We start from the raw sequence: 21,948 nt of genomic DNA, 5'->3' as shown, positions 1-21,948 counted from the left end.
CTATGTCGGGTTTTTAACCCATTAAGCCATAATGGGAACGCCTTATACACATTCTTGATTTAGCAACTGAAGTAAACCCCCCTGCATGTTTCATACACGTTCCTTTTGTAAGTCTCATGATGCCTAGCAGAGCACTGGACTTTGAGCTGTGGTAACTCTGTTTCCTAAAAACAAATCTGATGCTCACTGTGGTAGCAAGTGTCTTGCAGTGCTGCCAAACTTGGGTTAGCAGGCTTCCGAGGGTCGGTCGATGATACCAATGAGCCTCTTCCTGATGGGGGGCTCCCCATTTTTCCTCATTTACTCCTCTCCCATCAGCTCGCTGATGGCAACACTGTCAAGATTCTTCCAGGTCATCATGATGGGGAAAGAGGACCTAGGAAGTGCTGTGGTTGGAAGGGACAAGTACAGAGTGGACCCAGGAGTTTTCAGTCTCCTTAGCCTGATCCCTTCCTTCTTGGCCCCTAATGCTTACATGAAAGAAAGGGCAGATTGGGAATGTCTCTCCTCAGGAATTCTGGGAGCAGAGCTCGCTGACTTGCCTGGAAGAGGCACCCTGAAACAAAACAAAATTCTACTCACTCCTGAGAAGTACTGGTGATAGGAAATGGGAAATGACCTAGCTACTGCAATCTTGGACAATTCTAGGATTTGACTGCCTTCTTGACAAAATGAGAATATCGAATGTCTTGATGACACTGAATATCTCATATTCAGACAGGATGCTTATGCAATTGCTCTGACCCACTGGATCTGTCGATGAGAAAGTCTCCTTTGCCGCAGCCCAGTGAAGGTGAGGATCAGCTCCCCAGATGGGTTCAAGTGAGTTGTTGCATCCAAGTCTACACCAGTAAATTTCCAATCGATCACTCTTTCCAAAGCTGAGACCCTGAGGAATCAGGTGCCCAGGAAGGAAAGGAACAGAAACAGAGTTCACATTTGTCTGTGTGTGGTCTACCCAGATGCAAACAGATTACTCAACCAGGGCAAACATAGGAGGTGCCGGCACCAAACCCAAAAGGTGACAGGGCCAGTGATGACTCAGTGTGCTTCCTAAATTCAAAATGTCACTTACCCTGGAGAAATGCTCAGTCTAGAAAAGCCCTGCAAAAGAGAACCAGCACCAGCATGACTTGCACTCCTTTTGGTGCCTAGGGGAGGTGGCCAGCCAACGTGCTGTGCTGTGCAACAAGCCTCTAAAGTCCTTGATTTGGGGGAAGAAGCCACAAACTCACATGAACTTAAAGGTCCTGGAGGTAACAGACAAGAGAGGAAGGCTGGGTGGGTGCAGGTGAAATGTGAGAGACCTCTGCTCCAGCGGTCACTTGCCATGGAGGGATTAGGGCCTAGGGTGCCAGATCTTGCCATTTTTCAAAAGAAGCCAGAAATCTAGATTCTATATGGGAAGCTTCCTGACATTAATGTGTTAGCAATTATAATTTTTTTTAATGACAGAGCAGGCAAACAAGACACATTGAGGGGCCAGATTTGGCTAGTTGTCCAACTTCCTAGGTTCCTTCTATAGATAAAATTATAGACATAGAGTCAAACTGCAATGGTTTCAGTGTAAACAGGGTGGAGTCCAAGGGTCTCAGCCTTGGAATCCAGACACCTGGACGTCTGTCCTGGACCTACTAGGCTCAGCTGGAAAGAAGGGGTTCAGGCTCTCTGCTTCCTGACCCCACATTTCCTTCCATTAAAATGGAACCAGAGTGCAGGCCATTGGCAGGGTTACATTAAAAAGGGCAAAATACATGCAAAGCATTCAGTGCAATGCTTGGCACATTATGCCTGAAAGACTGAGTGGCCATTGAGTATTGCTGTTATTCTTAGTCATAACAAAATCTTTAAAGTCTAAATTTTACTGACATGGACACATAGACCCAGAGAAAAAGGCAGAGCTGTCAAGTCTCTGCTGATGTGTGACAAAGTGGGAATAGAGAACCAGGTTTCCTGAATTCTGGCCAGCAAACTTTTCCATGAAGCTCTCATTCCTGTGAAACTCTTGGGTCACAGAGTGCCTTTTTCCTCTGTATTGCTTTCATCAGTATATACAATATAGTATATATAATATACTATATACTATATATAACATAGACAAGCAGGCTAGTGCTCTTTTGTTGTTGTTAATGACTGATGAGGTTGATGTGACCCTGTCTTAATTTATGGGTAAAGGGGTAAGGGCTTTAATAGACTTTCTCTCTTATATAAAATCCAGAAGATTCAAAGAGGGTGGATATAGTTTCCTATGCTGTACAATAAGACGTCATTGTTAATCTCCCAACCTCAAACACTTAGAAGGGATAAGCAATGAGGTCCTACTGTCTAGCAGAGGGAACTATATCCAATCTCTTGGGATAGAACATGATGGAAGATAACATGAGAAAAAGAATGTGTGGGTCACTAGGCTAGACAGCAGAAACTGGCACAACACTGTAAATCAAAACTCTAATAAAGAAATAAAATTTATAAAAAGATAATTTATACTTTTCCACCACATCCAAAAGATCAACTCATTTTCTTTTTTAAGAAACCTACTGCATGAAGTGCCCTGCATTTGAATTCATTATATAAAATTAGAATTGTATTTTCTCTCCCTGTGACAGTCCTGAAATAAATGGTCCTCAATCACCAATAGCAATTTGTTTGATGTCTGCAGGGAAAGAATGCTTTTCTACTTAGGTAGACAAACAAAATTATCCCAAGCCACTGTTTGGGTAAACAGGGCTTATGTATATCAACACTGTCAAGGTAAAACACTCAACAATCTGACATAATCTTCTATGAAAGCAAAACTGCATAAAATGTTTGGAATCCAACGTAAGGGACAATATTGTAAAGAGTCAGCAAAATGGATTGCTCCCCAAACACAATATTCCCTGCAAGAAGCTTGGAAACCAAGGCCTACGTGTTAAGATGTGTTTATTGCCTACTTTCTCTCCTTCATCTGTTCTTCTTTTCCTTCACTTTTGTCTGTCTTTCATATCTTGTTGCTCAGGAACTGCCCCTGTTCAGGAACCCCCACTCCATGCCCACTGAGTTGACATCAGTCTATTCAGAAAGTCTGTGTGAAGCATGCATGGCATTGCCCTTTGGCAGGCTCTTGGAAGATTCATCTCAGAGAGTTTCCTCACTTAAGGAATATTGAGGGGGCTAGGCACTGACCCAGCCCATTCAGGCCCATTCATTCAAGAAAGGGCAACCTTGAGTGGCCATTTTCACCTCTACCAAGGTAGGCCCTTAGCTTTAAAAGTGAGGAACTAGGAATGTCCATTGTGGCTCAGTGGTAATGAATCCGACTAGTATCCACGAGAATGTGGTTCCGATCCCTGGCCTCACCCAGTGGGTTAAGGATCTGGCATTGCCATGAGCTGTGGTGTAGGTCACAGATGCAGCTCCAATCTGGTGTTGCTGTGGCTGTGGTGTAGGCTGGCAACGGCAGCTCCAATTCAACCACAGGCCTGGGAACTTCCATATGCTGTGGGTGCAGCCCTAAAAATAAATAAATAAATAAATAAATAAATATCAAAACAAAACAAAAAAGTGTGGAAATACCAACAGTTCTCAAGGCTTACCTCAAATCTTCCTCTCCATCTATTTAGCTCTGATCCTTTCAGACCAAGTTAATTTCTCCTTGGCAATATGTTCTTCCTCACCATAGACTGTTTTAATGACTATTTAAATATGACTTCTGTTACCTCCTAGATTACATCTCAAATTCCTTGAAGAAGATACCAACTACTGTTGGCTTTTGGAAACACTTTCCCCAGAGTACACCTACTCCTGCACTTAGTAGGTGTCTTCATTCAAACTGAACAAAATTGAATGAAGTGAACTTGTTAAACTGAATTAGGCCCCAATACATGCCTGGTCGTCATTTTAAAAACATTTCCACTTTTTAAGATTCTTCTCCACAAGCTCATGGGACACAGAGGAGATAAATTCATTACTATTCTGGGCAGCGTAAAAAGCCAAATTGGATGGGCCTTCCCCTCCTAGTTTGTTACACAACTGGAAAGTGAAGCTGGTTAGAAATCACATCCATCCAGGTTGGCAGATCCATCAGGACTCTGTGAAGATATTAACATGAGCAGGGCAGATGGGATTATGCATTTCCATCAAAGGTAATGGATATGAGGAGGAACCTGTCAAATCACAGGGCCTATTTGTCTGCCCAACAGAGGGTTCAATTAAAACAATTATTTATATGTGTTCTGTAGAGCCTGAACGACTTCATTCTTCATACTCCCTTGGGAATTTGGCAAGGGACAAAGAGTCTGCCTATTTTTGCAGGTGAAACAAACAGTAACTCAGTGAATAATCCCATATCCCTTAGAGTTTTAAAATCTATCCTCTGAGCTCAGACAATGGAATGTTTAAGCCAGAGATTTCAACAAAGATTCTTTGGCAGGTTGATTTGTCCCTAATCAGGGTGCAGGAATTAAAGACAATGCCATTTACTGTCATTTTATAGTCATGGCTTTGCAGAGTGAAGCTATTTATTGCTTCCTAAATACAGATACAATTCAGATATTCAGTTACAAATTGAGCAGTAGTGGCTTAACAATGGTTTTGCAGGCTAAAACAAATACAAAGAGACAATCATTGCACTTAGGTAAGGGTATTTTTCATAAACATGATCTTAAGACCACTGCCTTTCTTTGTATTTAGTCAAACAATACACAGAGCAATAGCAAAAGCAATTCAAACACCCACATATCACTAGGTCCCCTGTTTACAAACCTTACATGGTTATCAGTCACTACTTCGTCTAAGCATGATCCCAAGCAAACTTGATCAGGCCCTGTGCCACCCTGTTTCTTGCCTCTGTGTGTGTGCATGTCCATATATGTGTGTGTATAAATGTGTCTGTGTCGGTGTGTGTCTGAGTTCAGGGTGGGGCTCTTTGTTCTAAATTATCTACTAAGCATCAAGAGTGTCTAAACCCCACGTGGCTTTTCTTCACATTTAAGTTTTCACTTTCTCTAACACTGAAATTAACATAAGAATACATCTCTTCTGTCCGCCAGACTCCCTAGCCCACAATATTCCCTTCTACCCTTTCTAGATTCCCTGGCTCCTCTTCTTAGCATGGCCTTTGCCAAAAGGATGAAACAGTCAGCCTAGACATGACAAATTTTGCAAACCCTTTAATAGTTATTTCTAATTTGGAAAAAAGTTCTGCAATGAAATTAAAGAGTTGCTCTGTGTGTTACTCTAAGATTATTCCACAACCCTCTGTAGCTGATGAAGAGCTCACTCACGCACAGCTCATAGATACTACACTATTTTAAAAGGGCTTGGAATTACTTAAATACCAACCTATTTTAGAACGTTTCCTTTAGAAACATGTAAATAAAACATTTTCTTTGCACGTATACATCACACACAAACACGCAGTATTTAAGCACCCATAGGAACCGTACTTAGATCCTCGACATTTGATTTTTTTCCCTAGGAGCTTATCATAAAATAAGCAATACTTACTCCAACATGTAGTAGGCATTCAGCAAACCTACCTCCATTACCAAATGTGAAGGACTGTGAAATGTCTGTCCTATACACCATAGCCCAAGGGTGAACTGGGAAGCAAAGATAGGTGTTAAAATGAGGAAAACAATCCAATATCTAGTGACATCCATTTCCAGTAGGCTCGTGAGGCAGAAAAACCGTAAGTTCTCAGCTTATAGACAGAACCATGATAGCATGGCTTCAGGAATTACAAAGGGAGATGGCTCAAGTGAAGAGAAAAAAATTCTGATAATACTATCAGAAGATACAAATGAAGAAAACAGGAGTAGATTTGCAGGTGATAATACCAACCACACGGATGCCCAGAAAGCTTTGATGAGCTTATCTTTCCAAAGGATGAGAACAAAGAGCATGGGCATCGGGAAGGACGCAGTATCAGAAAGGCTAAGAAGGAACCATCCAATGTTTAAAAAAGATAAAGAAAAACAAGCACGTTTTTTCTTCTATGAGTCCTGTCTTTAAGCTCAAGGCCAAAAGAAAAATAAAAGCAAAAGTGACCCATCTACCTGCCTTAGAGTTAATGTTCAAGAAGCAGAACAACTCTTGCTACCATTTTCTCTATCAGGACAGTTTTCAAACAGAGAAAGTCAAGCATAGCAAAGAGAAAATGTACTTATTTAATTATGTACCAGTTGTTGACCATTTAATAAGTAACACTCAAGTGCCTGGAATTGTGTAATACTTAGAATTTCTTCAAACTCTGGAGAAGACAACATGGTCTCTGCCTGCATGGAACATGCATTCTGGTGACAATGACACTGCAGGGAAACCAGAAGCTCCCTTGATGCGATCACACATAGATCCACGGAGTTTAGCAAGGAAGTTATCTGTCACTCCTTTGCCCACCCCAGAATACTGAAGATTCATTCTCTTAATGGAGCTGTCAGATTTCTTTACAATGTCTAAGAGATGATGAGGAAATAGTCACAAAGCACTTCACTGAGTCTGAGACTCCAGAACCCAATAAATCAGATCCTAAAATAGTGAAAGGCTTTAATGGGGTAACTACAGAATACTCAGTAAATCTCAGTCTTTAAAAATTCTTATAAGGAACTTCTGTCATGGCGCAGTGGAAACGAATCTGACTAGCACCCATGAGGATGCAGGTCAATCCCTGGCCTTGCTCAGTGGGTCAGGGATCTGGCATTGCTGTGAGCTGTGGTATAGGTCATGGGGCTTGGATCCCGTGTTGCTGTGGCTGTGGTGTAGGCTGACAGCTGTGGCTCCAATTCAATCCCTGGCCTGGGAACCTCCATGTGCTGCCATGGGTGCGGCCCGAAAAAGAAAAAAAAAAAAATTCTTATAAGAATGTCAAAAATGATGAAAGTATAGAATATTTTTTTTAAACAAATCTAACAACACAGAGAGAATCCAGAAGACAAAGTTATGGGAACAAAACAATGCTGTAGTCAAGGTCCTTGCGCACATGTCTTAAATCAGAAGTGTCCTTAGGCTCCCAAGTCTGCACATTCCTAGTTTGAACTTGGCCTTGGAGGGAGTACTTACAGCATGGAACGTGGCAAGTGTTATGAATAAGAGATTTTCACTCTTCCTTTCCTTCCTCCCAGCCATTCTTTCCTTTCTCTCTTTCTTGGAAGCCAGTGGTTAAACACTCACCAGCACACTGGTGTCTTAATACAATGTGACTTCTATAGGTTTATGTTTCCCAGTGTGTTTAGTGGGTGTGTATTTTTAAATTTTCATAGATACTACCAGATTACATTTCCTTAATATATAAATTTATATGGTGATGATAAACATAGTAAACATTATACATGCTTTCAACAGTAGTCCATGGAAAAGATGGAAAATTTTATTCCAATGTTATTTTACTTTGTGCATCCTAGGTTACAAGTGAGGTGAGTGACATTTTTGTAAGATAATGGCAATTTGAATTCATTCTTCTGTGAAGGCTTGTTCACATACTTTGCCCACTTTCTGGTTTTATATCATTCGGAGTGACCTTACTGATTACATTAAGTTTTGTTTCACCATATGTTAGAAATAGTTTTTCCAAGTCTATTTTTGATATTTAGATTCTGTGTTTGGTATCTTTTGTCAAAGACTTTTTGTTGACCAGTGTGTCTCTCTTTCCTTTATAACTCCTGGTTTTCTTGCTTTACTTCAGCAGTACCCCCCTCCCCCGCCCAACCCAGATGCTCTGGTCTGAAAGTCTGTGTCCTACCCAAGTTCATTCATTGAGATCTTAATGCATGGTATGATAGTGTGAGGAGCTGGAGCCTTTGGGAGGTGACTAGGTCTATAAAAGAGGCCTGAGCGAGTTCCCTGACCCTTCTACCATAAGGACCCAAGGAAAAGCCACAACTGGAAGAAGGTCCTCACTGGCTCATGCTGGCCCCTGATCTCAGATTTCCAGACTCCAGAACCAGAAGGAATGTATTCTGTTGTTTATGGGCCACCCAGTCTGTGGTATTTTGTTACAGCAACTGGAACAGACTAAGATACACAGGCTTCAAGGAAAGTCACATCATTAGGTAACTAAGAGTATGGCCCCATCCTCAAACTGCTTCAACTCGGTTCCAGCGCGGAGAGTTTTCTCTAAGTCTCCATTTTCCCATTTATAAATTGGGCAAACTAACAAACAAACCACCCCCTAAAAAACAGCAACCCTATTACAGAGCTAGCTTGAAGGGAAAATATTTAACTACATATTGTGGAATGTACTGTTCATCAATGTCCCTCCCCATCTTGATATGTCATATTCCAGCTCAATTTTCACTTGATTATATGAGTTCATCCAGTACTTACACAGATGTAGCATAAGAATAGATGGAAGTCTGAGGCTTTGCTTGTCTTTTCTCCAATTAATGAGGGAAATCTCATGGTCTCTCAATACCCCACTGTCTTTAGCATCAGTGGCTGCAGGCTAGGGTTGGCCTGATTCTCTTTCCCAAGTGGGAAATACCTTCTTTTTCTCTGGAAACTTAGGCAAATTTCTCTGTATCCTTGTTCTTCCAGAATTTCACCAGGAGATAGAGATTATACACATTTACACATATACCAAGCATATACATATGTATATATGTATAACCTCTATCATATATTCTTCTACATGTGTACATGTATACATGCATATGTGTGGATTATATTTATACATAGTATTAGAGATATAGATAGATAAAATACACACACCCATATGTAATCATGAATATGATTATGTGTGTGTGAATTTATATGTGTGGATATATGCATGTTTATGCATATACACAGCTGTGTACAAATATATGTATATATACATATACCCATGCTTTTGTTTTTTCATGAAACCAGCCTGGACCTGGGTTATATTTTTCAAACAAATTTGAGTCTTTCTTTATCTCAAGGAACTTTTCTTCTTTAAAAAAAAAAAAGTAATGGTTCCTCCATCTGTGTCTTCCCCACCCCTAGAAATTTTTTTATTTGCAAATTCATTGTCCTGGAACTGCCTTCTATGTCTTTTATATTTTCACTCAGCATATTCATTTCTTTGTATTTTTGCTGTGTTTTGAAATTATCATTATACTTGATCTTCTAGGAATCATATTTGGTCTTCAGAAGAGATGGTTCTTTCAAATTGTGTGCTGATTTTTTTTTAATTTGCAAAGAATTTTTTTTTCTTAGTTCTAGAATTTGGAGATTTTGATTGCACCACTTAAAAATATTTTCTTACCTTTTTGATAAAGTTTGCCTCTGTCAATTCCATCCCCTCTATATTTGGCTGTTCACACATTTCAGTTCTCTCTCTTTTCAGAAACATCATGGGATTGTAATTCTTGCCCATGGGAAGTACAGTGTGATCTGCTTTTGCCATTAAACTAGGGAATGTGCTGTGTGCCACTTCAGAGCAGAGCTTTAACAGATAGACTTGCTTCATAAAATTCCATTCTTTTCTATCACCCTGAGCCTCAAAGTAAGAACAGTGATGTTGTGGAGAAGAGACCTCCAAACCAGCCATCAGTGAACACAGAAGATGGGTGAGTATTAATCTTATTTTAAGCCACTTAGTTTTGGGATTCTTTTGTTATTGCAGCAAAGTTCAGCACATTCCATGTGCAGCCTGCCTAGTCTTCCTCTGCCAGATAAAATTTTGCTTTTCTAGTCATGTTAAGTGTTTTTTTAGTACCTTGTGGAGGTGAAGTTGTTGGGTTTCTCATGCAGGAACAGTGAGTAGGAGGGGGTATTTCTTACACAAATAAGCCAGCTATGAATGAGTTGGTTCTTCTCCTTGGGTATGAGAACGAATCCTTTCTAATCCCAAATTTCTATAGTACAAATGACATCCCTCTTGAACATATCAAGACTGGGAGGCATTCAGCTTGCCCAGGTAGGAAAACATGCTGCTTAAGTAGAGTCAGCAGGATTGGGGACCCTCCAAAACAGCAGAAGCAGTCAGTGGGGATAATCCCCACAAGTCACCATCTTGACCAACCTGGATATTCAGGATGAAGTAAACCACCTTCTCTGTCCCTTGCCTCTTGACTCTTGTCCAGTGACTTTGAGAAGGATGTTCCATGCCTGTTCTCTGGGGCATGTTCTCTGTTGAGTCACAGACATTCCCCAGCAACTTTTAAGAGGACAGGCTTGGAGCATTTTTCTCAGAGACCCATGTTCAAGGTCCCTCTAGCCTTCTTAGATTAGTTGCCATTATGCTCCAGAAAAGGAGTCAGGAGGGATTGGTAGGAAAAATGAGTGTCTGCATAGCCATTCTCACAATACCCCTGAAGATTTAAAAAGAATAGGAGAGATGCCAGGTGTCCAAAGAGAAAGAAATGTCCTGATTCACAAAAGGTCTGGGGATGAGCATTGAGGAAAGAAAACAGACTCCAGAAATTGGTGAGCTCAGTATTAAGCCTTAATGAAATTCTAATGTGTATATTAAATACACAAAATACACAAAGTCAAAATAAGATGTGATTACCAAGAATTAATATTTGTTTACCTAGATAAGGCTGCCAAAGCTGGTTGACTCAGGGAAGTACCATGGATACAAAATAACAAGCTCAGCAAAAGATTTTACTGTTTCAAGATATCCTTTTAAATAGGATGGAGAAATGACTAGGAGGGAGATGGATTAACAGCAGACTGAAAAGAATATTCCCAAAGAGTGTTGATTAATGACTTCAAGTCAATGTGGAAGAAAATCAGAATAAGCTGCAGAAAGTTTTTATCCTTTTCAATGACATCTATCAATGTCAGTTACAACTGCAGAAATCTGGCTTAACCAAAGCTCATATAAATAAGACCTAGGGACTTTCATTAGCCACGAGGTCAAAATAAGGGGTGAATAATAGGCTTGCCAAAACAGGGCAGGAAATCTTAAACTGTATTTTATTTTATTTTATTTTATTTTATTTTATTTTATTTTATTTTATTTTATTTTATTTTATATTTTCCCACTGTACAGCAAGGGGATCAAGTTATCCTTACATGTATACATTACAATTACATTTTTTCCCCCACCTTTCTTCTGTTGCAACATGAGTATCTAGACAAAGTTCTCAATGCTATTCAGCAGGATCTCCTTGTAAATCTATTCTAAATTGTGTCTGATAAGCCCAAGCTCCCCATCCCTCCCACTCCCTTCCTCTCCCATCAGGCAGCCACAAGTCTTTTCTCCAAGTCCATGATTTTCTTTTCTGTGGAGATGTTCATTTGTGCTGGATATTAGATTCCAGTTATAAGTGATATCATATGGTATTTGTCTTTGTCTTTCTGACTCACTTCACTCAGTATGAGAGTCTCTAGTTCCATCCATGTTGCTGCAAATGGCATTATGTCGTTCTTTTTTTATGGCTGAGGAGTATTCCATTGTGTATATATACCACATCTTCTGAATCCAATCATCTGTCGATGGACATGTGGGTTGTTTCCATGTTTTGGCTATTGTGAATAGTGCTGCAATGAACATGTTGGTGCATGTGTCTCTTTTAAGTAGAGTTTTGTCCGGATATATGCCCAAGAGTGGGATTGCGGGGTCATATGGAAGTTCTATGTATAGATTTCTAAGGTATCTCCAAACTGTTCTCCATAGTGGCTGTACCAGTTTACATTCCCACCAACAGTGCAGGAGGGTTCCCTTCAATCAATCAATGGAAAAATGGGCAAAAGACCTGAATAGACATTTCTCCAAAGAAGATATACAGATGGCCAGCAAGCACATGAAAAAATGCTCAACATCGCTGGTTATAAGAGAAATGCAAATCAAAACTACCATGAGATACCACCTCACACCAGTCAGAATGGCCATCATTAATAAATCCACAAATTAAACTGTATTTTAAAAGTATACAGAGTCTAGAAGGTGGGCAAAGTGAGAATGGGTCAGAGTAACTTGACTTGGTATTAGCAGGTCTGCATCATGCCTTTGTGCTGATGAGAAAAGGGAGGTCCTTCCTCTGCAAAGACACAGCCTGGGGATGTAGCATAGCAGGTAGAGCCCAAGCTGGAACTAAGCCTCCCCATGCAGCCTTAGCTAGGCATCCTTGCACATTATGCAGTCTGCACAACTGGGAGGCAGCCTTGGTAATAAACTTCCATCAGCTACATTGCTCAGACCTCACCTAGCACATTTTGCTCTGACCTGGGTATCCCCCCCCCATTTTTTTTTTTTTTGTCTTTTGTCTTTTTTGTTGTTGTTGTTGTTGTTGTTGCTATTTCTTGGGCCGCTCCCGCGGCATATGGAGGTTCCCAGGCTAGGGGTTGAATCGAAGCTACAGCTGCCGGCCTCCACCACAGCCACAGCCACGCCAGATCCGAGCCGCGTCTGCAACCTAACCACAGCTCACGGCAACGCCGGATCATTAACCCACTGAGCAAGGGCAGGGACCGAACCCGCAACCTCATGGTTCCTAGTCGGATTCGTTAACCACTGCGCCACGACGGGAACTCCGCCCCCCCCATTTTTAATTGAAGTATAGTTGATTTACAATGTTGTGTTAGTTTCAGGTTTACTGCAAAGTGATTCATGTGTGTGTGTGTGTGTGTCTGCGTGTGTGTTCTTTTTCATATTCTTTTCCCTTTTAGGTTACCACAAAACACTGAGTATAGTTCCCTGTGTTAAACAATAGGTCCTTGCTGGTTATCCGTTTTATATATATAGCATTATGCATTTGTTAATCATGAGCTGCTAATTTATCCCTCCCCCCTTTTTCCTTTGGTAACCACAACATTGTTTTCTGTATCTATGAGTCGCTTTTTGTTTTGTAAATAAGTTCCTTGTATCATTTTATTTTAGATTCCTCACATAAGTGATATCATATAGTATCTGACTTTCTCTGACTCATTTAGTATGATAATCTCTAGGTAGGTCCATCCATGTTCCTGCAAATGGTAGTATTTCATTCCTTTAATAGCTGAGTAGTAGTCCATTGCATATATGTACCACATCTTCTTTATCCATTTATCTGTCAATGGACATAAGTTGTTTCTGTGTCTTGGCTATTGTAAATAATGCTGCAATGAACATGGCAAATGTATTTTTTCAAAGTATGGTTTTCTTCAGATCTATGCACAGGAGTGGGGTTGCAGGATCATATGGTAATTCTATTTTTATTTATTTGAGGAACATCCATACTGTTCTCCAGAGTGGCTGCACCAATTTACACTCCTACCAACAGTGTAAAAGGGTTCTCCTTCCTCCTCACCCTTTCCAGCATTCATTGTTTTCGGGCTTTTTCATGATGGCCATTCTGACTGGTGTGAGGGTATTTCTTTTCAAGAAAGACTTTCAAAGTGGGATAATTTCAAAGATGAACAGAATAGCACTTAATATAGAAAGTAAGTCATACAAGAAAGAATCTGAAAACCTGGTAAGGCTGGCGCTTGATCAACAGTAAACTCAGGAGACCAGGAAAGCAGACTTCAGCTCTTTGAAAGGAAGAGGATGAGATTTATTCTGGTAGATTCGGAAGGTCAAGTGAGGACAGGTGGGTGGAGTCACCATTCCCTGGAGATGGGGACCATCTAAGAAATATGTAAATTAAGTCATATTTACAAGGCAAATTTTTCATTCAAGTCAAAGGAATTTTTTTCATAAAAATGGCAATTCAAAAATGGGATGGCTTCTTTTGAAAATAAGTTCTTCATGAGTGGAGAGTTCCACCAGTCAAGAATTTTACAGAAGGGCCTCCATCAAGCAAAGGTTGAGCTAACAGAACTCTTCCAAGATTCCACACAATTTCACAGTACACAGTGTTTGATGATGCACATATAAGGGGTTCTAAGAAATACAAACTGAACGACAAACATTTTCTGCCTTGAAGTAGTTCATATTCTAATAATGACAAAAGACATGTACTCAGCCATAATGCTAAGCTAAAAAAAAACTATTTCCTGAATGCAGTCAGTACATGGAGTCAACCTGTACAACAGAAATTGCATACCTTGTTTTTATTCTCACTGGCAAGATTGAAGCCTGAATCATTCAACAATTCACCATCCACACTTATCTCTTGTCTTTCAACGCGTGACCCCAGTAGAAATACTAAGAATGTACTTATTTATAATATCCCACTAAAGTCTATTCTTAGGTATCAGAAAACATACCCAAACACAATTTCATCCATGTTTCAATCTTATTTAAATCAGAATCATCATTCATGCTTCCTAGGGAGCCCAGCCCACACATCTAGTTTGCCTGGAGGGTCCTGTTGTCCCAGCATAATTTCTAGCACCACCTTCTTTACTCTCAAAATGTCTAGTTTAGACTATAAATTATATAGTCACCTGATGCTAACCTATCTTCTAAATGCCATACCTTCCATTTTGTCAATTGCAAAGAAAGAAGCATAAAAACACCATTTGGTTAGTTTTTTTAATAAATTTTATTAAAGCATAGTTGACTTACAATGTTGTGTTACTTCCTCTGTACAGCAAAGTGACTCTGGTTATATATATATATATATATATAATTGATATATACATTTATTATATTTTATATAAAATATATAAATATGTATATCTTTATAAATAAAGAATATGTATTCTTTATAAGTATATATGTTCTATATAAATATATATTCTTTATAAAAATATATACATATACCTTTCCATTATGGTTCATCACAGGAGCTTGTATAGAGTTCCCTGTACAGTATATAGTTCCCTATACAGTAGGACCTCATTGCTTATTCATTCTAAATGTAATCATTTGCATCTACTAACCCCAAACTCCCAGTCCTTCCCTCTACCTTCCCATGGCAACCACACATCTATTCTCTATGTCTTTGAGTCTGTTTCTGTTTCATAGATAAGTTCCTTTGTGTCATATTTTAGATTCCACATATAAGTGATATCATATGTTATTTGTCTTTCTCTGACTTACTTCACTTAGTCCAATTATCTCCAGGTCCATCCCTGTTGCTACAAATGGCATTATTTCATTATTTTTGATGGTTGAGTAATATTCCACTGTGTATATATGTACCACATCTTCTTTATCCATTCATCTATTAGTGAACATTTAGGTTTTTTCCATATCTGAGTAGTTTTTAAATTGAGCAAGACACTTTCTAGGTGACCACTAAAACTACTTAAATAACTTTAATACAAAGCAGATTAAAACAGTTCTCCAAACAAAATAAAAACATCTGTGGACATGTGGTACAGGGAGACAAGAACCCTATCCATCACAAGAGGAGGTCTCTGAGAAACAGGGCATATCCTTAATACCAAGCAGCAGGTGGAAACTCCATCAATGGGAGGCCATCCAACTAGAATACGGAAGTACTGTTACACTCATGTTTATTCATTGAGTAGTTTACTCATCTAACAAATAATAATATATGTAACATTGGTTCAAGGAATACTGTATTATGGGGGCAATAAAAACAGGGAAATGGAAATACTGAGTTGGATATTCCTATATCAATATCCCTTTTTGTTGCTGTTAGCAACAGAAATTGCAATGGAAGGAAAATGAGAGTAAATGGTTTCCAAGGCATTTTACATATTATTGTTAGTAAATGTGGTTCAACGTAACCATCTTAAACAATAATAGTTTGTCTCACAGTGGTTTCTTCATAGAACCACTTCTCTTTCTCCCGCCTGGGGATTTATGACTTAACAGGCTGTAATAGGCAAGATAAAGTCATTCATCATGCAAGCTTAATGTGGGAAAGTAAATTTAACTTGGTGAGCTTGATATATAAATATTGGCCTTTGGGGGAACACACAGAGCATATTTACTTGAGTGTAAAATCCAGTCTATGTTCTATGTCCAACAAATTTCTCAGGTCTCAGGGTCAGGGGAGGGTTTGTCAGCTTTAGGTTATGGAGACTGTTGAGGCTGGTGGGTGGGAGAAAGCGGCTACGTATGCCCCAGCCCTGCTCTCCTTTGGTCAGAATTTTAATAACATTTTTTCTCAGTATTTATATCTATCTTTGCCTTTAAAGGACAATGGAAATGAACATCTTGTCACCTGGAAATGTGAGGGTGGGTCTGTTCTTGGTGAATTTATTCTCAAAGGTAGTTGGAATGTCCCTGACAATGGCAGGGCATGTGAAAATCAAAGTTTATGAGTTGTAATGCCATGCCAGGTCTAGGAATTGTTCATGAGCTGCCAACCACATCATGTGCCAAATAGGCTCTGGTGGGTAAATGTGGGGACCACCAGAGGGGGCTGATGGAAGCCATGCATCAGTCAGTCAACACACAGAAATACTGTCAGGCTGGTCAGTCAAATGACTTCACTTTTATTCACTTTTTGCCAATGATTCTCCACTCTCTAGATAAAGCTGAGATTTAGACTGAGAAATTTGGAAATGCAGCTACACATCTCCCTTGAAACCTTCTTTAAAATTTTTTATTATAGTTGATTTACAATGTTATATCAAATTCTGCTGTACGCAGTGACCCGTCATAGATATTATACACACACATTCTTCTATTGAAAGCTTTAATTGTTAGAGCCAGGCTTAAAATTCTCAGTTGGATATGCCCCATTCATATCATTTAAAGTATCTTGGGACATGTATCATTTTATTTAAAAATTTTTAAACTAAACTGAGGGTTGCATACATCAATAACACAACTTTTATTAGAAGTGGTGATTAAGTCAAGCCATCATCAAAAGACAAAGGTTTTGCCAAAGTCAAACAGAAGCCACCTCAATGCCAGTTTCAGCAAGGATAACCTCAGTTAAATACAAATAATGTTCAGAGGCCGAGTTATCAAGGAATGCCATGAAATACCTTTTTTTCTGAACATCTTTAAAACAGGCATGTATATCCACTTACTAAAAACAGTTCAGCTCTGTTCAACAGACAGTATTGAGTGCCTACAAGATGGGAACCTCTGGGTGCTGGGGATTGAAAGTTACATCAACCATGGCCCCTGTCCTCAATGAGCTTATTATATCTTCTGATTTAAGTTACCAGGGCAATATAAATGCAGAGAGATGGATCCAGATTACTAATTTTCAATTTGCCCAATTGCTTCACCTACATGCCAATATATGCATTGGATGAGGGAAGGATATACACAGTTATGGCAGTGAACCTGACTTTGAGAAGCTCAGATCTGAGAATTTGGATGGTTGGAGATGTGCACACATAGATACAACAGGACAAGACAGTTTGGGGGCCTAAGAACAAAGTTTTAGTTCAGCCGAGGTGGTCAGAGAAGGCTTCTGAGAAAGGGTGGAACTTGAGACTGGAAGACAGAAAGCATTCCTGCAGGTCAGAGTCAGTGGGAAAATCACAGCAAAGAAATGTGCCAATCTAGAGGTTGAACTAAGGCAGAAAAAGCAAGGAGACAATGCTGCAGGTCAGTTAATGGGACAAAGGACTAGAATGATAAGGCCAAAGACAGTTATGGTGGCTTTGGAGTAAACTCAGTAGCGGCGGGGAATCAAAGTTGTCACAGCCTTTCAATGAATCTCCAATTCACAAGGCCAGGCCATTTTCACAGTTATCATGGGTGACCTCATCCTCACTGAGTGGCAAGGCTGAATGGAAAACTCTGAGAAAGGCACCCAAACACAAAATACTCTGCATGGCAGGAGGAGAAACTCTAGTTATCTAGGGAATCCGACCATGCATTCACCATTCTGTGCTGGAAAATTCAACCCTGGCTTGTCCTGAAAAGGGAGTCTGAGCATGCAATTAACTCACTATGCACTGGCTTGTCACCCCAAGAAGATTAGTTCTTTCCATCAATTGTAAGTACATTAGAGCTTTCAAGCAGCAAAACACAGCCTGCATTATCAAGAACATCATTAGTCTTGTGTGTCAAGCCCTAAAATGTCAAAAATGATTCTAACATTCTCTTAAACTGTTAGAAGCCCTGGAAGTCACAGAAGTGTGACTTTGTTTACTGGATGACAGTAAAGAACAATGCGGGAAAAAAACAGAATAAAGAGGTAGGTAAGCATGTAAATTACATCTATACCTACTTATTTCATTTAGGGATTGAAGGTATCACCCCAGGTATAACAAGACAGCGTAGGCACTAAAGCTTTTGATATAAGGCTGATAAATGACTCCAGAATAAAACCTGGGGATCTCAGAATGCACAGCTGATTAGGTTCAAAAAGGCACATGATGCAGGAAAATCATTTAGCTTCAAAATATACAGATCTTATAATTGTTTCTATGCAGATAATGATACAGGAAATAATGTGTTCAACTTACATTTTAGATGAGCAATTTCCATGCTAGGTTTCATAGCTGAGAATCTCCTAATTGTGTTTAAAAGCCTGAGAAAGTGTCCTCCAGCCCCAACTGTTCAATCTTTTAAAATATCCTTCTATAAATAAGGCTAATAGCTTCATTTTCCTCACAATAATGAGATTAACCATTTAAGGGCATAATGACAGGTCAAAAACCAACCTCCATTATCTGCCAAAAACTAACCGCTTTTGGCTTATTTTTTTAATGTGGTGGATATAACACAACATTATTTGAGATAGTTATTGACCTTTGTCAGATTATGATCAGCACAAAGCTACCCTGAAACTAACAGGTGAATTCGAGGGGGTTGGAGGGCTGGGGAGGGGAGGGAGCCTTGACAGTGGGTCTTTCTGGTGGTGGCAGCCGCTTCTTGGACATGCTTTGTAAAGTCAATACATACCCTAGAGGCCCTTGTGTTCCTTCTCTAATATTGTCAGTTCTTTAAAGAGGAGATGGTCCCACAGCAACTGTGTGCCTTTTACCGGAGGAGTCAGCTACTGCTTCCCCAAAATGAAAAATAAACTATTTCCCACAGTTAATTTTTACAAATCAGTTTTCTAAGAAAATAATGTTGGCAAAGATGAAATTATAGCAATTAGATTCTTTTGGTCATTCTAAACTGTGTTGAAAGTTTTTCTAAAAAGGCACTCTTTCCCCTTTTTTGGTCACTACAAGCAGCAGCTTGATGTGGGGTCTCAGTTCCCAGACCAGGGATTGAACTTGGGATGCAGTAGTGGAAGCACTGAATCCTAACCACTTAGACCACCGGGAGACTCCCTAAAAAGGCACTCTTGTTTATTAATGAGTCAAGATCAGGTCTATGCTATTTTCTTCATTTCACCTAGAAGACCAGAGTATAGTTGATTTACGGTGTTGTGCCTATTTCTGCTGTACAACAAAGTGACCCAGTCATACATATACATTTTTTTTCTCATATTACCTTTCATCATGTTCTACCCAAAGAGACTGGACATAGTTCCCTGTGCTATACAGTAGGACCCCATTGCTTATCCATCTTAAATGTCATAGTTTGCATTTATCAAACCCAAACTCCCCATCCATCCTACTCCCTCCCCCTCACCCCTGGCCACCCCAGGTCTGCTCTCCACGCCCATAATCTGTTTCTGTTTTGTAGATAGGATAATATGGCACAAATGATCCAATTCCTTACTTCTATCTGCTCTGTGGATCCTCTCTCTGTGCATCCTTTCCTGACCCAGCAGAGTCATAAACTCAACCTACAATTGGCTCGGAAGGGATAAACCAGCTATCCCTTTCTTCTCTTCTTCTCTCACAGACCTTCCTCTTCTCCTCTGCCATCTGCCCCTCCCCCAGAATTTTCCACCAGGAGGATTCATTTCATTTTACCAAAAGAGCCTATAAAACATTGGTACCTCTTTAGAGATATCAGTCTGTTAAATCATGGTTGAAGCTAAGAGAAAACATTTTCCATGTTATTTATTAATTTAAATAAATTTGGCTAAAATAAATCTAATGCCAACACTCAGCTCATAACCTATCCAAATTAAAATAATTTATATATAACGTGACTTACTGGGATATTGCTTGTGTAGTGATTCCTTCCAGGACCTTAGCCCATTTTCTATTTTATCTTGGACACCGTTACAGGAACTTGGTGGTTCAATGAGTCAAAATGAATTCAGGGACTCCTCTTCCAAACAATGCATACATGAGATGAACAGGATTTTGTAAGATAAGTGTTAATTGCACATCATCAAATCACATTACATACAGATTACTAAGCAAGTATAATAAGTTTTTCAGTTAATTGCAGACATAAAACAAAAGCATTATTTTGTGTTTCATCATCAATCCTCCCCTATTCGGGAGATGATAACAGTCAGAAAAGACTAACTTGTTAGATCTAGAGATCATCCCTGGATCATTGGTTCTCAGCCACTTCGTAACCACAGCAGTGACAATAGCAGATCCTTAACTACTAGGTCACCAGGGAACTCTGTAATTCAGTATTTTTACAGATTATATTGCATCAAAGCTTATTAAAAGATGATGACCATAATTCCCTGTGCTATATATCCTTGTAGCCTACCTATTCTATACCTAGTAGTTTGTACTTCTTAATCTCATAGCCCTAATTTGCCCCTCCCCACTCCCCTGTCCCCACTGTGTGTCTGGCTGCTTTTAGAATCAATGGTTGTCCCATCCACCTGACTACCCAGCCATCTCATAGGCTTACTCATCATCATTAATTCAGAAACTGCCTAAGATTGACCAGCATCTACTTCAGTCTCTGGTACAGAGTTGGTACTTCGTAAAGACTCTTGACTGGAAATGAGGAAAGCAATCTGATTAAACTAAACCATACTCATATGTGAATTGCTAACTCTTTTAGTTCCACAGCTACTATATGTCAAAAGGACCGAGCTTGTTAAACAATAAATTTTGACTTTTTAGGGAAGTAGGGGCCTATGGATTGGTGAGCCAGATTTGTCAAATTTGTATATCCAAGATCAGCCATCCACCTGGTTCCAGTCTCCTCTGAATCCACAGAATTCTATAAAGCTTTGAGTTTTCTTACAATTGCTCACCTCCTGATGCTCCAGCAGCAGATAAGACACATACATATATTTAGATGATCAATTTGTGAGAAGTGAGGGCCTAATTTATCCTTGCCCATTTATGTGTAGCAACAAACCATGAAACCACTCCTTCAAACACCTAGCAAGCTTCTATCATCTGAGGTGTGACTGCTACTTCACTGACAGATCACCAACAGAGTACCCATTTTGTACGTTGTTGCTTTACCAGTTTGAGAGATGCACCCAAATTCAGCATTTGGTTTCAGAAGGAAAGGGAGGAAATGGAGAAGCAACTGACTTTCATGAAAATGTCTCTTCAGGCCAGATACTCTGCTGCATATCCTATTTACACCATAAGGTGTATAATCAAACCTACCTTTTGGTGATTCATTACTTCAATCCTTCATTCACTACACGTTTATGGATTATCTGTGATGTGTCAGGTATCATGCTTGGCACTGGAGGTAAAATGGTGAACAAGACAGGCATAGGATGAAATGTCTATTTGATACCTGCTTTCCAGGACTTGGTATGTTCTGAGGTCTACAGCAACTTTGATTTTGTTCCTTGTGCCTTGAGTATAAGTGCACGAGCTATTTACCAAGTAAGGTTATACACTTAGAATGATACTTGGTAAGCAGAATCATTACCCAAAATTTCCAGATACAGAAACAAGGCTCAAAGAGCTTAAATGACTTGTCTGAGTCTCACAGGTGTCAAGTCATCAAAAGTTTCAGAGTTGGAATTAAAACCACCCAGACCTTCCTGATTGTAAAGCTCAATCCATGTTGCTACCAAACACATTCTCCTTCATTTAGCCATTTCTACTCAAAATATGGTCCACAGACTATCATCATCTAGAAGCTTGTAAGAAATGCAGGTTCTTAGGCTTCCACCTAGATCTACCGAGCCAGAATCTGCATTTTTAACAATCCTCAAGTGATTGTGGGCACATCAAAATTCACACAGATCTAGGTCAAAAGGCTCTTTGGTGAGATAAGGGAAGGAAAGCAAAGAATTAAAGCATTTTGATAAAACTATACCAAAAGGGCTTGAATCCCCCCAGTGCGATCTGCACTTTGAGATAAAAGATGAGCCTCTAAGTGTATAACCTAACTTGGTAAATAGCTCGTGCACTTATACTCAAGGCACAAGGAACAAAATCAAAGTTGCTGTGAGACCCTCA

At 39.6% G+C, this 21,948-nt stretch overlaps 1 protein-coding gene across 3 annotated transcripts in view; it reads right to left on the bottom strand.

The window, feature by feature from the left end:
* RBMS3 (RNA binding motif single stranded interacting protein 3) overlaps window positions 1-21,948 on the bottom strand; it is a 1,489,550-nt gene that overhangs the window by 1,281,075 nt on the left and 186,527 nt on the right. The window lies entirely within an intron of this gene.

Source organism: Sus scrofa, chromosome 13 (genome assembly GCF_000003025.6).
Source record: "Sus scrofa isolate TJ Tabasco breed Duroc chromosome 13, Sscrofa11.1, whole genome shotgun sequence".
Taxonomy (NCBI): Eukaryota; Metazoa; Chordata; class Mammalia; order Artiodactyla; family Suidae; genus Sus; species Sus scrofa.
This window is presented reverse-complemented; position numbering and strand designations above follow the sequence as displayed.